Source organism: Hippichthys cyanospilos, chromosome 7, assembly GCF_059441005.1.
Source record: "Hippichthys cyanospilos isolate Australia breed blue-spotted pipefish chromosome 7, RoL_Hcya_1.0, whole genome shotgun sequence".
Taxonomy (NCBI): domain Eukaryota; kingdom Metazoa; phylum Chordata; class Actinopteri; order Syngnathiformes; family Syngnathidae; genus Hippichthys; species Hippichthys cyanospilos.
Window position 1 is genome coordinate 24,316,357 of NC_142375.1, and position 12,966 is coordinate 24,329,322.

Genomic DNA, 12,966 nt, shown 5'->3' on the forward strand with positions numbered 1-12,966 from the left:
GCGACAGGCTGATATTGGATTAGGGCTGATTTTATTTGGAAAAAATACAAAAAACAGCCTGGTAATAAGCAAATATGCAGTATATAGAAATGATTATTAGTTGTAATTGAGGGGAGTGGGAAATATTTGCAGCTATTAAAATTGAACTACCTTTTTTTTGTCAGTGGCACCCAAACTGACTGCTTATCTCTGTGTGTGCGCGTGCACGCACGCTCTTGGTTTTTGCTGCATGGTGGGGACACAATCCCGGGTTTTCTGTCTTTGTTAGGACCCTTGGACACGTGGGAATAATTTTGGTTGACCCCACAAGTTCAGAACTCTTTTTGAGTCCCCATTATGACAGGAAGAACCCTGTTTCTCTTTAGGCCTTTGGTTTTTACCGTACAGTGGGGACAAAGTCCTATTTTTTTCCGTCTTTGTTGTGGGGACCTCTTGGGGGGATTTTGGTTGACCCCAGAAGTTCAGAGCTCCCTTTAAGTCCCCACAATGATAGACAAAAAAAATGGAATGACGTCCAATAACTATGCTGGACACGATCGCTCCAGCGAGCGGTGTTGCAAAGATCGCCTTCATATTGCCTCAGATGTTTGGCCCAACCACGATGATGACGGGACTGCCGCGCTTTCCGCATATTCTGGCTTGGCTCCGCTTGACTTTCTAAGCCTATACGGCAAAGGTCCCCGACCGTCGGTCCGCGGCTCGCCCCCGCTTCGCGGATCGACCGGTGCCGGGGCGCACCCGAAACGACGAACTCGGTTTGCCTCCCTCTTCGGGCCTTTTTGACTGATTGATCTCCTTTCGCTCCATTCCAAGCTCCGATAAGAAACATGACACCTGAGGCTCACGGGCTTCAAGACGGGCTCGTCATTTGGCGTCCCGACACACACCGGGGACAGAATCCGACTGTTTGTTAGCCACGCCCCCTTGGGGTTTCCGCGTTTATTGCCGGCACGGTGGGTGCGCAAGATGTCTGGGCGCTATAATAAGGGCAAATGTAAAGTGCCAAGACCCGGGAAATCCTTTTTTATTATTCGTCCGCCTATACGAAGGGGTCAAACCATTTTGCGACTTTGTGCGCATGTTTGTGTGTCCGGAATCAAAATGAACACGCTGGTACACAGAGTGTGCGTGTGTGTACTCATGGTGACGATGGAAATGGAGGACGCGTCAATCATCCCAGAGGGCGTGTCCTTGAATTGTATTCATACGTGTAATAGTAATTCTCAACGGCCATTCCTTCTCATGCCAGTGCAGGACAACAGGATGGAACAGGGTGCTTCAACGCTTACGCAAAGACGCTTTATACATAAATACCTACTGTATATACATATATATACATATATATATACATATATATATATATATATATATATATATATATATATATATATATATATATATATATATATATACATATATATAAGAGAGAGAGAGATGGATGGATGGATGGATGGATGGATGGATGGATGGATGATGGCAAATGGATGGATACGGCTATTGGATGGATGGAAGGATGGACCGTAATGTCCCCACCATGACAGAAAAACCCCTTTCATATATGTGGGTGTGCTTGGCGCTTCTACTTGGAATGTGAGTCCTATTGTTCATATGGGCTGCTGGTGTTTCCCATTGTTTATGTTTCTGGAGGCGTGTGATTGCTTGCGCACTGTTAAAATATGAATGTGTGATCCAGTCGGTGTGTAGTTGTCCATGTGCGTGTGCGCGCGCGCGCACCTGGCTGTCAGAAGCATTTACAGCCTGCTGATAATTAAAGGCGAAGCGTATATAAAAAAAAATATGGACGGTGGCGGAAGAGGCGCGTTTCATCCCTGTTGCCAAATAAGGTTTATCCTTCTGCATCTTTTCGCTTCTTTTTTTTTGATTCCGTTGTGGTGAAAAGTCTTCCCGCCACCACAGGCAAAAGCCAATGTCGCCCACCTCTGCCGGAAGAGAGCGGAGACGCTATTTTCCGCCCAGGCGCTTTGCGTCTTACTTTACGCGCTTGCTCTGGCGATTCCACGTGCTGGGCTCTGTGATGCGATGATGCGTTTTCATGAAACCGGGCTTACGTCTTTCAAAAGGGACCGTTTTGGTGTACGTATACTAGAAAAATATGCATGTCTATATGTATGCGCGCGCAATCAATCAATCAAATGTGATTGGTATAGCCCCGAATCACGGCACGGGTGAAAAGAGGTCATGCGGAGACTTCTTTTTTCGAAAGAAATACGGAGACATCGTTTGGGTCTAAGCGACACAACGGCATCCCCTGTCAAAGCTCCCGGAAGGGGAAGGAAAAACTCCCCAAAAAATCAGAAACCTTCAGAAGCGACCGCAGGTGGGAGGAGCCCCCTTCCGGGCCCGCAGCTTGAAGTGGATGCTGCATGTCCCGGATACAGACAAACACACACACACACACACACATATAATATATAATATTACATACATATTACATATAATAATATATGCCGAAAACGTCCAAATCCCACAGAATTCACGTACAGTTCCTTTCGTGTCCACCGGTGTAGAGAGTCCATTTTGCCTCAGCAAGACAGCAAAGTTAAGACGGTGAAGACGCTTGGAAAGGCCATGAAGTCTTCTACTGACCACACCCTGGCGTGGACTTCATCAGATAGCTCCAAAGAGTCAAAAGATCTAGCCTGAAAACACCTGTCCACTAGCGTGGACACAAATGAACGGGCTGCGGCACAGCGGGCTCTACGCCCTGATCATTTTAGTCCAGGGGTCTCGGCTGCGTTGACGGTCACAGCGCGCCTCGTGGCGCTCGCCGGCGATTCGTCAAAGGTTCGTCAATTTGAAGCTAAAAGCTAAAGGCGGCCATTTAGTGTGGAAAATACAAGTGTGGAGAGGCAGAGGTGAGCGGGAAGCCATCCCGCGGCAATAGTTGGACGGGCAACAAATACGGGAAGAACGAAGGCGCGGGCAAGGCTTCCGGCCGGCAAGGAGCGGGGCGCGGCCTCAGATTCCGTCTGCTCCGCTCTGTCGGCGCATTGTCCACAAACGCGCGAGCAAAAACGTAGCCAGGCCGCGTGGCAGCAATTTCAAAACGCTTTGCTCTGATTAACCGGGATTTGACGATTTCTACTGAAAAATGAGGGTATATAAATAATACCTATACGGCAATTTTATATATATGTTTGTGTGTACGCCGCTACCCCATCTGCAGTTAAGTCAATAAATTGCCCCTGGATGCTGTTTGCGGAACTACGGTAGCTTTCGACATTTATAGAAATAGATAGGGCGCGTGCGCGCGTCATCCCCGGGGGGCGCGAAAGACGGTCGCTCAGGGTCGGGGGGGGGGGGGGGGGCTGAGTTACGGGGCCGCATCGATCCAATTTTTTTTCAATTTGCCGCATCCACCCGGACTTATGAGACGTATGAACTGAGCGAAGGAAGCCATTGACCTGAGCTGGCGTGACATCCCCTTTGCGGAAATCGAGTCGTGCCATATGAAAGCCAAGGGATGAAAAGCGTGTAGGACGTCTATCCTTTTGGACTTTTTTTCTTTCTTTCTTTTTGCTTTGCAGAATTGTATTGTTGAGATCTACAAGCTCTTATTTCGAAAGGCTGCCGGTGAGGCGGCGTTACACGTTGAATCTGGCACCCTCTGTTGGTAGCGAGCAGCTATTTCATGAATGCTTCTTTTCGGGGTGGTAAAAAAAAATAAAGACAGAAATGTCGGTGATCATGATACATTTTTTTGGAAGTTTTTACATCATTTTAAGGTATATTTGACGGTGTTCGTTCTTTTGTTATTATTTCAGTATTGTTGTTATCAATTATTTGTCATTGTTTTCATGTTTTAATCTTAAGAACGCTGTATGACATTGACGAGTAGCTCCACAAAGAGTCCGGTTCTTTTGAGAATAGTCTTTTTTCTCTTAAGAAAAAGATTTTTTGCAAAATTAAAAGAAATTTGCAAAATTGGAATTTCTATTTTCTAAACAGGCTTTTTTTTAGGGTAAACTCTTTGCGACAAAAAATATCCATATTTTGTCAAATGTTTTTAAATATACATTTTTGGCCAGGGTGAAACCTAGCTTCATTATTGTAAAATAGTTGCTTCTGTTACATTCTGAAATCTGGCTAATATTGTCTGGAGAATTAACATGATTAAAAGAGCTCAACGTTATTTTCAATCAAGTTTATGCTTTGACAAAATGCTGCAAAAGTCAACCATATTTTTGAAAAGAAAACTTGGAAAAAATGCAAACATAACTTCACATGGACAAAATGGAGCTGTGTGACGGTAGAAACACCAACCAAACAATAGAGGTTTCATGTATTGCAAACAAAACAACTACAAGGGAAACGTTCTTAAGTCTATTTTTAGCTCAGTGAAATGCTGGGCAAATAAATCTAGCGGTGGGCGTAAGCACCTCCTTGGTCAGCTCAGTGTTATTGGCGATCGCCAAGCCCCGCCTCTCGAGACCGTCGCTTATGTCATAGCCCGATGGCGTCTGATGTTTTGACCTCGAAAGTTCTCACTCATATACCCCCTGGAAAAATCACCTTTTCCAGTCATTACAACAGCACGTTATTTATTAGTGAGAAACCGACCAATGTTTCGGAACGTCGGCGCCGAGCCCGTTAATTGGACGCGTGACACGATATAGTTTTTTTTGTTTGTTTTTTAAACGCGATTTCCGATATTTCCAAATTTGATCGGAGCGAATTCCAATACGGTCCAAAGAAATCGGTGAAGCGAGCAACTGGGGTAGCTTCATATTGGTGATGTACCCACCAGAGTTTGAAGATAATCAGAGACGAATCGCAATAAATAATTAAATGACCCTGGATGCTTCTGACCTTTGACCTCTTTCATGTGTTGACAACTTTGCATTAATTTGGCTTAAAAAAAAAAAAAGACTGGAGCGCATGCCTTTGCACATTTAGTCAAAGTCCAAGTTATTTTCGCCGCCGTTATTTTCGCGTGCGGTGTTCCTAATGAAGTGGCCACGAGCCATGGGCAGCCGAAGGCGAAACAGCGCCCCCTGTTGCTCGCCTTGCAACCAAATTCATCCGCTTGCTCATCCAAACTGAATCCATGAATACTGATGATGTAAAAAAAAATTTTTTAAGAAAATATGACCGCTTACCCTCTCCTCCGACATGAAAGCTCCACAATTGAGCTCCAGAAAAAAAACCCCACAGGAATAATCACAAGAATAAATGGCGGTAATCCGTAATCGGGGGGGGGATCCGGATCCGCTCTGGAAGTGCGCTTGCAAATCCAAAGCGCTTTCCGCTGTCAGGTATTCCACGTGCGTCCAAACATTCCCGCCGCTGGAAATCCTGGTGTCGCACACCTTTTGCGGAGGGGGGAGCGCGCGCGCTCGCTCGCTCGCTGGCTGGCTGGCTGGCTGGCGCTGGCGCTGGCGCTGGCGCTGGCCTCGGCGGAGGTATCCCGCGTCTTTTTCTCGCTCTTCTCCAGCGGAGAGTGGAGGCGTTGTCACCGCGGTCGCGGACAACCTGAGCGGGAGCGGGGAGTGTCTCCTCCTCCTTCGCCGCCTCCCCCCCCCAAAACCCCGCTCCCTCTCTCCCCGCGATCGGCGCGCGCCGCAGGTTCGAGTCCGCCGCCGCTCGCTCCTCGTTCTCCTCGCTTCCAAACTCTGGGAATTCCTCAAGTGAAGCGCGAGCAGGAATCCGACCCCCCCCTGCCCCCCCCCCCCCTCCCCTTCCCACGCAAGCGCAGAGTACACCAAATTTTCTTTCGCACTCGCATCGGCAGAAAACAGCTTCAATGATGCATGACTTTTTTTAAACATAATTTCCCTCACGTGGGAAATATATTTTCTACAATCAACATAACTGCTCGCAATTGGGAAATGCTTTTGCCGCGAGAATGAGAATTTCTCAACGAGAAAAATGTTTTGTCGCGAGGAGGCGGAAGGTCTGAACCTTGGCCACGGGAAGGCCCGCTCAGACCGGCCAGCTCAGGCTCAACCGCAGACAGATGCGGCTCACTTGTTTGCTACAAAATATCTTGCCGCGCACGTACTAATCATGCAAGCGCACGAGGACAAGCCCACTGGGTTCCGGACAGTTTTTTTTTTTTAGTATTATTGTAGGGCAGGCCTGCATGTAACTAGGGACATCCGAATCAAAAAAAGAGAGGGTCTGTATTGGTGCAGTCCTTCTCCGTTCTCCTCGTGCACAAGCTAGAAAAAAAAACCTTTTCTTATTCTTTGTGTATAGTTTATTTATTGCTTTATTTCGGATTTTTGGGCCTGCTTTTACTCTTACCCTTTTGGGAAACCCCAATCCGGGGGTGTCAAACTCGTTTAAACTTGCGGGCCGCATGGAGGAAAATCTATTCTCTCTCCTTACCGGAGACGTCGAGGAGTTTCGTAAGCTGCATTTTTCATAACGTAAAAGTGGGCGTTTGATTCCACCCGACCAATCAAATGCAGCCGGGCGCCGGTACGACCGCAGACAGTGAACGCGTTGGGATTGGTTGGTAATGTACCTCGGGCTAAAAGAACAAAGTCCAGGTGCATCGGGGTCGGCGTACGGCGGCGACGGAGGCCGGGTGGGGGGGAGCGGGGGGGGGGGGGGGGGGGGAGGGAGGCCGGGCGGGTGCGCCGGCTCCCGCGGACCCGCCGTCTGGTTTCCCTGGCAACCGCAGGCCACCGTATGACCTGGACGGCGTTGGACACGGGCCACGACACGGCCGCCGCGGTGAAGCTCATTAAGGAACGGGACGGTTGAGTTCAAACGCCGTTCCACGAGCGGCGAGAAAGCTCTTTATTTATTTCTTTCTTTCGCGATGTCGTCGGCGGGCCAGAATCGTTTTTCATCATCTCGTTTCCTAACCCGGAGCAAATTGGCGGAACGGCAGCCTGTCGCCACCGCAACTGAAGATAAACTCAGCGGAGGGGAAACAATTACCCGCTCATTTGAACACAAACACACCATTAGAAACGTGCCCGGCGGCGCCGAACGGGATCAACTGCACGTCGACGCGGACGGACGAATCCATCGCGCTAAGTCGTTTTTCGGTCGTCAAACGCCGATGGCGTTCCAAGAATTTCTGCTCCCGTAGCAGCGACGGGAACCTTTGGAAGGCGGGGCTGACGACGAGCGACCCCATTTTTTCGACTATTTATTCCATTTTGATTGCGCCATTAGGTAATTGTGTCTTTTGCATACGTTCGAGGGAAGCCTCTTTTTTTTTTTTTCCTCTACCCCATGCTGTCTTAAATAACATGGCTGCCAGGAGCAGCTTAGTAGCAATTTTAACCTAATTTAGACTTTCCCAACTATTTACTGCTTGTTGTTATTATCTATTAACCGTAGCTGCTAATAGCTAGCAAGGGATACCCGTGTGTTTCTTTTCTTCCTATTGGCACTTTTTTTGTCTTTATTAACAGGGCTAACAGTAGCTGCTAACAGCTAGCAATTTCAACCAAATTCTTACTTCCACAACTATTTACTCTATTTTGTGTGCGTTGTTTGTACATACTGTATGTGTTGGCCTATTATTGGCAGGGGTAACAGTCGCTGCTATTTGCTTGCAATTTCAACCTTATTTATACTTTCACTACTATTTGTTCTATTTTGTACATGTATCGGACAATTTTCTATTCCTTGCAGGGCTCCCAGTGGGCTGCTAACAGCTAGCATTTTGAACCAAATTGAAACTTTCACAACTGTTTGTTTTGTATGTGCCATCACTACACAAAAATCTCAAAACACATACAGTAGCTTGTAAATGCTATGCCGAATCAAGTATATATAAATGAAATGAAATTAGATATAAATGACAAAGTAATTAAGTACTAAATTATTCAATGACTTAGGTACCAAAGGACCTTGCTACAAAAAGCGCTATGGCAATTCTTTTATTTAGGTACTAGAGCAACCTAAAGCACTTCATTTCCCAGAGTAGTTATTAGATGACTTTAGTGCTTGATTCTTAATTGAGTGAAAAAAGAAACATGGAAAAAAGTATGAATTTGTTACCTTGGATCGAACTCTCGAGACATTTGAAAAAGGTAAAAACATGTCTTGGGATGGAATGAGCTGATGCGTAGCCAAGTTTTCAGCTTTGAAAATGTCTCTAGAGTGATGTGAGTCTACCGTATCCCCGCGTCCCAGTTCTCCCTTTCTCTTGCCAGATCATTCATATTGACAACGTGAATATCTACGCCTTCCTATTTTTAGCCCACAGCTAACTAATGGTATCAACGGATGAGCTCACGCGCCGTGTGAGCCAGACGCGTGCGCGCGCGCACTCAAAATGATCAGAACCCTCCCGCTGTGTGCGCGTGGGGGTCCAGAATTTCTTGGTCCTGGCCTTCCTTTGTCCACTTTGACCCGGTCTTTATCCCTAATGTATTCAAATGAGGGTCATTTTGCTGCATTAAGGGGGGCGGGCGGGCGCACACAAAAGATGTGTGTCGCCATGGTGACACTGCGTGTCAATGCACAGTGAAGTGGAACATCCCCAAAAAAATCAAACCGTCATTTAAAATGAAGTAAGCAAAAGTCTCATTCATAAAAAAGAAATTCTATGAAATTTACCGCAAAAGAGACAAATGATTTTGAACTGAAAATCGTGCGCGTGTGCCAATACATAGATTCGCATAAGAATCGGGATTTCATTTCCCGCCACTCAGTCGATTTTGATGAAATCAATACATTAGGGAAAAAAAATCATGTCATTTTATACTCCGAATCGAGGCTATAAAATGTATTGCTAACTTCACATGTTGTTATTTGCGGAAATCCCCTACGGATCAAAACTTTCAAAAGTGTTTTGAAACATAATGTTCTTCTGTCATGCAGATTGGAAGAAAGAAGTCTGACGGTTCTTCGCACATCTACAGATTGAAGCAGAAATCAGCGTTCATAGAATTGAATCGTTTTTTCGGAAACCGTTTTCAATCAAATATCGATTCCTATCGTGAATCCTATACCCAAAATTCGGAGTTTTGGGGCAGTTTAAGATTCGCACCCCTGATATAGACATGATGTCATTTTGATCAAGTATTTGATTTGAAAATTGACGGCGGAGGAAAATCCACAATGGGAATGCAGTCGAAGATTTGCGGTCCACGACTCGCACTACGATCGCCGGCTGGCAAATTTCAATTCCGATTTTACGGCACTTTCACCCGCCTTCGTCAACTCCGCGTTGGAACGGCGATCTTTTGCGTTTGCGTTTGACGGCAGTCGACCAACGACGGACGGTCGCCGCCGCCTTTTACGCCTCGTTCGCGTCGGTAAACGCCGAGATTTTCTTCTTTCGCCGGGAAAATAAAAAGCCCGCAATTGATGTTTTGTTGACTCCTCACACAGGCCGAGTCAACGCTCTGCCCACAGAATACTCATCCCACTTTTTCTTTTTCCTTTCTTCCTTCCTATGTTCTACGGAGACACTTTGAAATCCTTCGGTACTGCAAAGACGCCACACACACACGCACATGCGCGTACTGTCGCACACACTCAAATGTGAGTTAGCACAGACGTTGGCGTTGAACGACATCTCGGAGGAAACGTTAGCTGAGGCGTTTCCGCTCATTAAAACAAAGCTAGGCGAGCTATTAACCAATGAGAGGCCTAACCTGGCCTTAACATAAGCCGACTTGGCCTGACTTTCAAATACAATGAAAGCTTTCAAGCCCCCGAAATGTTCACTGGCATCAGCCGCTTTGCACGGATATACAGTATATGCTGCCTCCGCTTACTAAATTGCATGTTTTCATTACAAATCAAATACCTAAGCGGCATCTTCTTCGGACAATCCAAGACACTTTCGTCTTCAACTATAAGGCGCATTTTAAACCGAGCGTACGCTTTATTTGTGAGCGCAATGAATCACCTTCTTCCCAAGTGCCAAGTCTTTGACAAACCTTACAGACATGTTTTTGGATTATCAAAGACAATCGAAAGTCGTCGGTGCGCCTCAAGTACCTCACAAAGCCAGTTTAGCCTCAGATGAGCCCAAACTACGCATTTTGGAACCTAACGGATGTTTTTTGGCGGCCGTAAAAATGTGCAAAAAACAATTCACATTTCACAATTCGCTTTACTCGCATTTTCAGAAACATCAAAGACACCTAAGGCCTCAGTGGTCGTAATACGTCCGTGTGAGTTTTTGGGCTCTTTCAATCAATTGCGGAACCTCATCTGGGTCTTGGACGCTGATAGTCGCGTCCCCTTCGATCGAGTAAACGCGAGCCCTGTTTAATTTGCTGTTTGGCACCAGAGGACAATGGCAGCAAATTAAAATAACGACGCCGCTTATTATGTCTGGGCCGCGGGCGAGCCGAGGAGGGTAATGACACGCTCTTGAATAAATACCGGCCGTGCGTCTGAGAGCATAATGAGAGACTCGCTCCTATCTATCCCCGACCCCGCTCGATGTTTACTCTCGCCGCGTTTGCCGGGCCGGACCAACAAAACACTTTTGTGTACCGCTTACGCTCAGCGGACAATTTAGTACGTACCACACCCAACGCAATGCAGACATTTTAGCAAAAAATAGCACTTTTTTTGTCTACCAGGACAGGTACTGTAACTGTTGACCACACACTGATAACCACGCCGCCCATACTTTTGATGTGCACCCCCCCACCCCCATATAAACATATATATATATATATATATATATATATAAACATATATATATATTATATATATATATATATACATTCATATGTTTGTCTCTATCTACATTTCTTATATATGTATATGTTACACTCATAGATATTAATTCTGACTTGTAGCTAAACACAGTAAGTTGAGTAATCGAGATAGATAGATAGATAGATAGATAGATAGATAGATAGATAGATAGATAGATAGATAGATAGATAGATAGATAGATAGATAGATAGATAGATAGATAGATAGATAGATAGATAGATAGATAGATAGATAGATAGATAGATAGATAGATAGAAAGAAAGAAAGAAAGAAAGAAAGAAAGAAAGAAAGAAAGAAAGAAAGAAAGAAAGAAAGAAAGAAAGAAAGAAAGAAAGAAAGAAAGAAAGAAAGAAAGAAAGAAAGAAAGAAAGAAAGAAATACGTGAACTATTAAAACATCTGAAATAGCAGCTTGAGTTAAGCGTCTGGACGTGCAAAAGAAGCGTTGTCTTTTGTGATATTGTGCTGCCACCCTTTGGCAAATCGAGTAATTGCAACGTTGGCATTTATCGCTGATCACGGGCGAGGAAGTTCCGTTCGCAGTCACGCCTTCGGACATTTTAGAATTTTCATTGTAAGCGTTCATAGGCATAGGCAAGGCAAACTCCACACAGATACCAACCGTGAACCTCAGCCGAGCGAGGCACTTTTGTTCAACACTCATCCGCCGTGTTGACCACGTTCCATTTTATATACCATTTGTACCTCTACTTTTGAAAGGCTCGAGTTAAAAAAAAATTCAGGCTACAAAACACACTAATGAAACACCGGCTCACAAGAACAAGAATGTAATATAATATGTCATCACAACCCACGGGTTTTGGATGCAATTTTAGAAACGTTTAATAAGCCGGTTTGTTCAAACGAAAGGCCGTTTTTACTGCGGCATGGCACTTTTCATCTTCACACGTTTCATCCACACTTTCCGGCAAAGGAACAAACAAACATAAAATTATCAGCCATGTCGCTGTTGTGTTGAAGTTTTTGAACAAATGTTCCAAATGTACAGCTGTTTTGCCAGCTCTTCTTTGACATTGGCTACAGCTAACATTGGACATATTCACATCAAAACGCATGCGTAACATAGCACTTTGGGTTTTGGATCTGACATTTGCGGTGTTTGCACGTCGTTAGCACGTCGTTAGCACGTTAGTAGTGACATCACACAGGAAGCACTTCCAATGACTCCAAACTAAACTTGAGTAAATTTACATGCTCAAAATAATCCAAGCACCGCCTCAAGGCCAACAAAGGAACCACATTCATATTGTCAATTGCTTCAGTCAATATGAATAATTTAAAGGGTTTAGGGATTTTTGTTTTAAATCTTGACATCATGTGTTTTGAATTCCATGATTATTATGCACTTATGTTATTCTGTGTTCATTACCATTTTTGTTGCATTTTTATATTTATAATATTACTCATTATTGGCGTTTAGGAGCATTTGGGGGGGGGGGGGGGGGGGGGGGGACTTGGAACAGATTCAGCTATTTACATGTAAAACGAGGCTCTACTTATGAAAAAGGCACATTATGAAATGACATATATAGTAGTAGTAAGAAATGAAATGAAAAAAAAACAGGTTGAGAAGATGTTGAATTACAAGGAAAAGCTTTTGAATAAACAGAAGGCGTTATTCCACCTGCTAAAGGCGTGACGTAAATTGACACCAGCAGCACCAGCGGAGAAAACCGCAAAATGTCAACTAACAATGAAGCCCAACTCGTTGGCATTGTGTCACTTTGTCGCACATTTAAAAAAAATTGGCATTTCTCAGAAGAAGTTACGCAATATTTTTCAATTAGCTCAGCAGATTTTGTACATTGAAAATAATTGAAGGACTTGTGGTAATATGTCAAGTGTATTCCTCCCCACCTCGCTAGATTTCTTGCCCCCGGCGAATCTTGATTTTTTTTTTCTCTCTCTCTCTCGAATAAAAGGACGTGCGAGACTTTAGTTCCACGATCAACTCGTCGTGCGCAAATCGCTCCGAGGCAAGTGGAGATAATTGTTGTGACGAGGAGAAGAATTTGTGGCCCTAAGGAAGCCAAAAGAAAATCGTGCATGTGCACATTTTTCCTCAGGGGAGTTTACCACGTTGACATCTGTACATTTTTTTTTCGACGACATTTTTTCTTTCTGCTGTCCTTCCACGAAACCTTCAATTTAGAATAATTGTCATTAAACCCACAAACCAAATGATGACACAACCTTTATGATTATAGGTAACTAGCAAGCGACCTAGCGAGCTCATCATGAACGATTAGGCAGCTAACAAGCTAGCTATGTG

General features: G+C 44.9%; 1 protein-coding gene across 2 annotated transcripts in view; it reads right to left on the reverse strand.

Moving 5' to 3' along the window:
* The window catches only part of cacna1ib (calcium voltage-gated channel subunit alpha1 Ib), a 68,997-nt gene that overhangs the window by 44,247 nt on the left and 11,784 nt on the right, over positions 1-12,966 (reverse strand). The window lies entirely within an intron of this gene.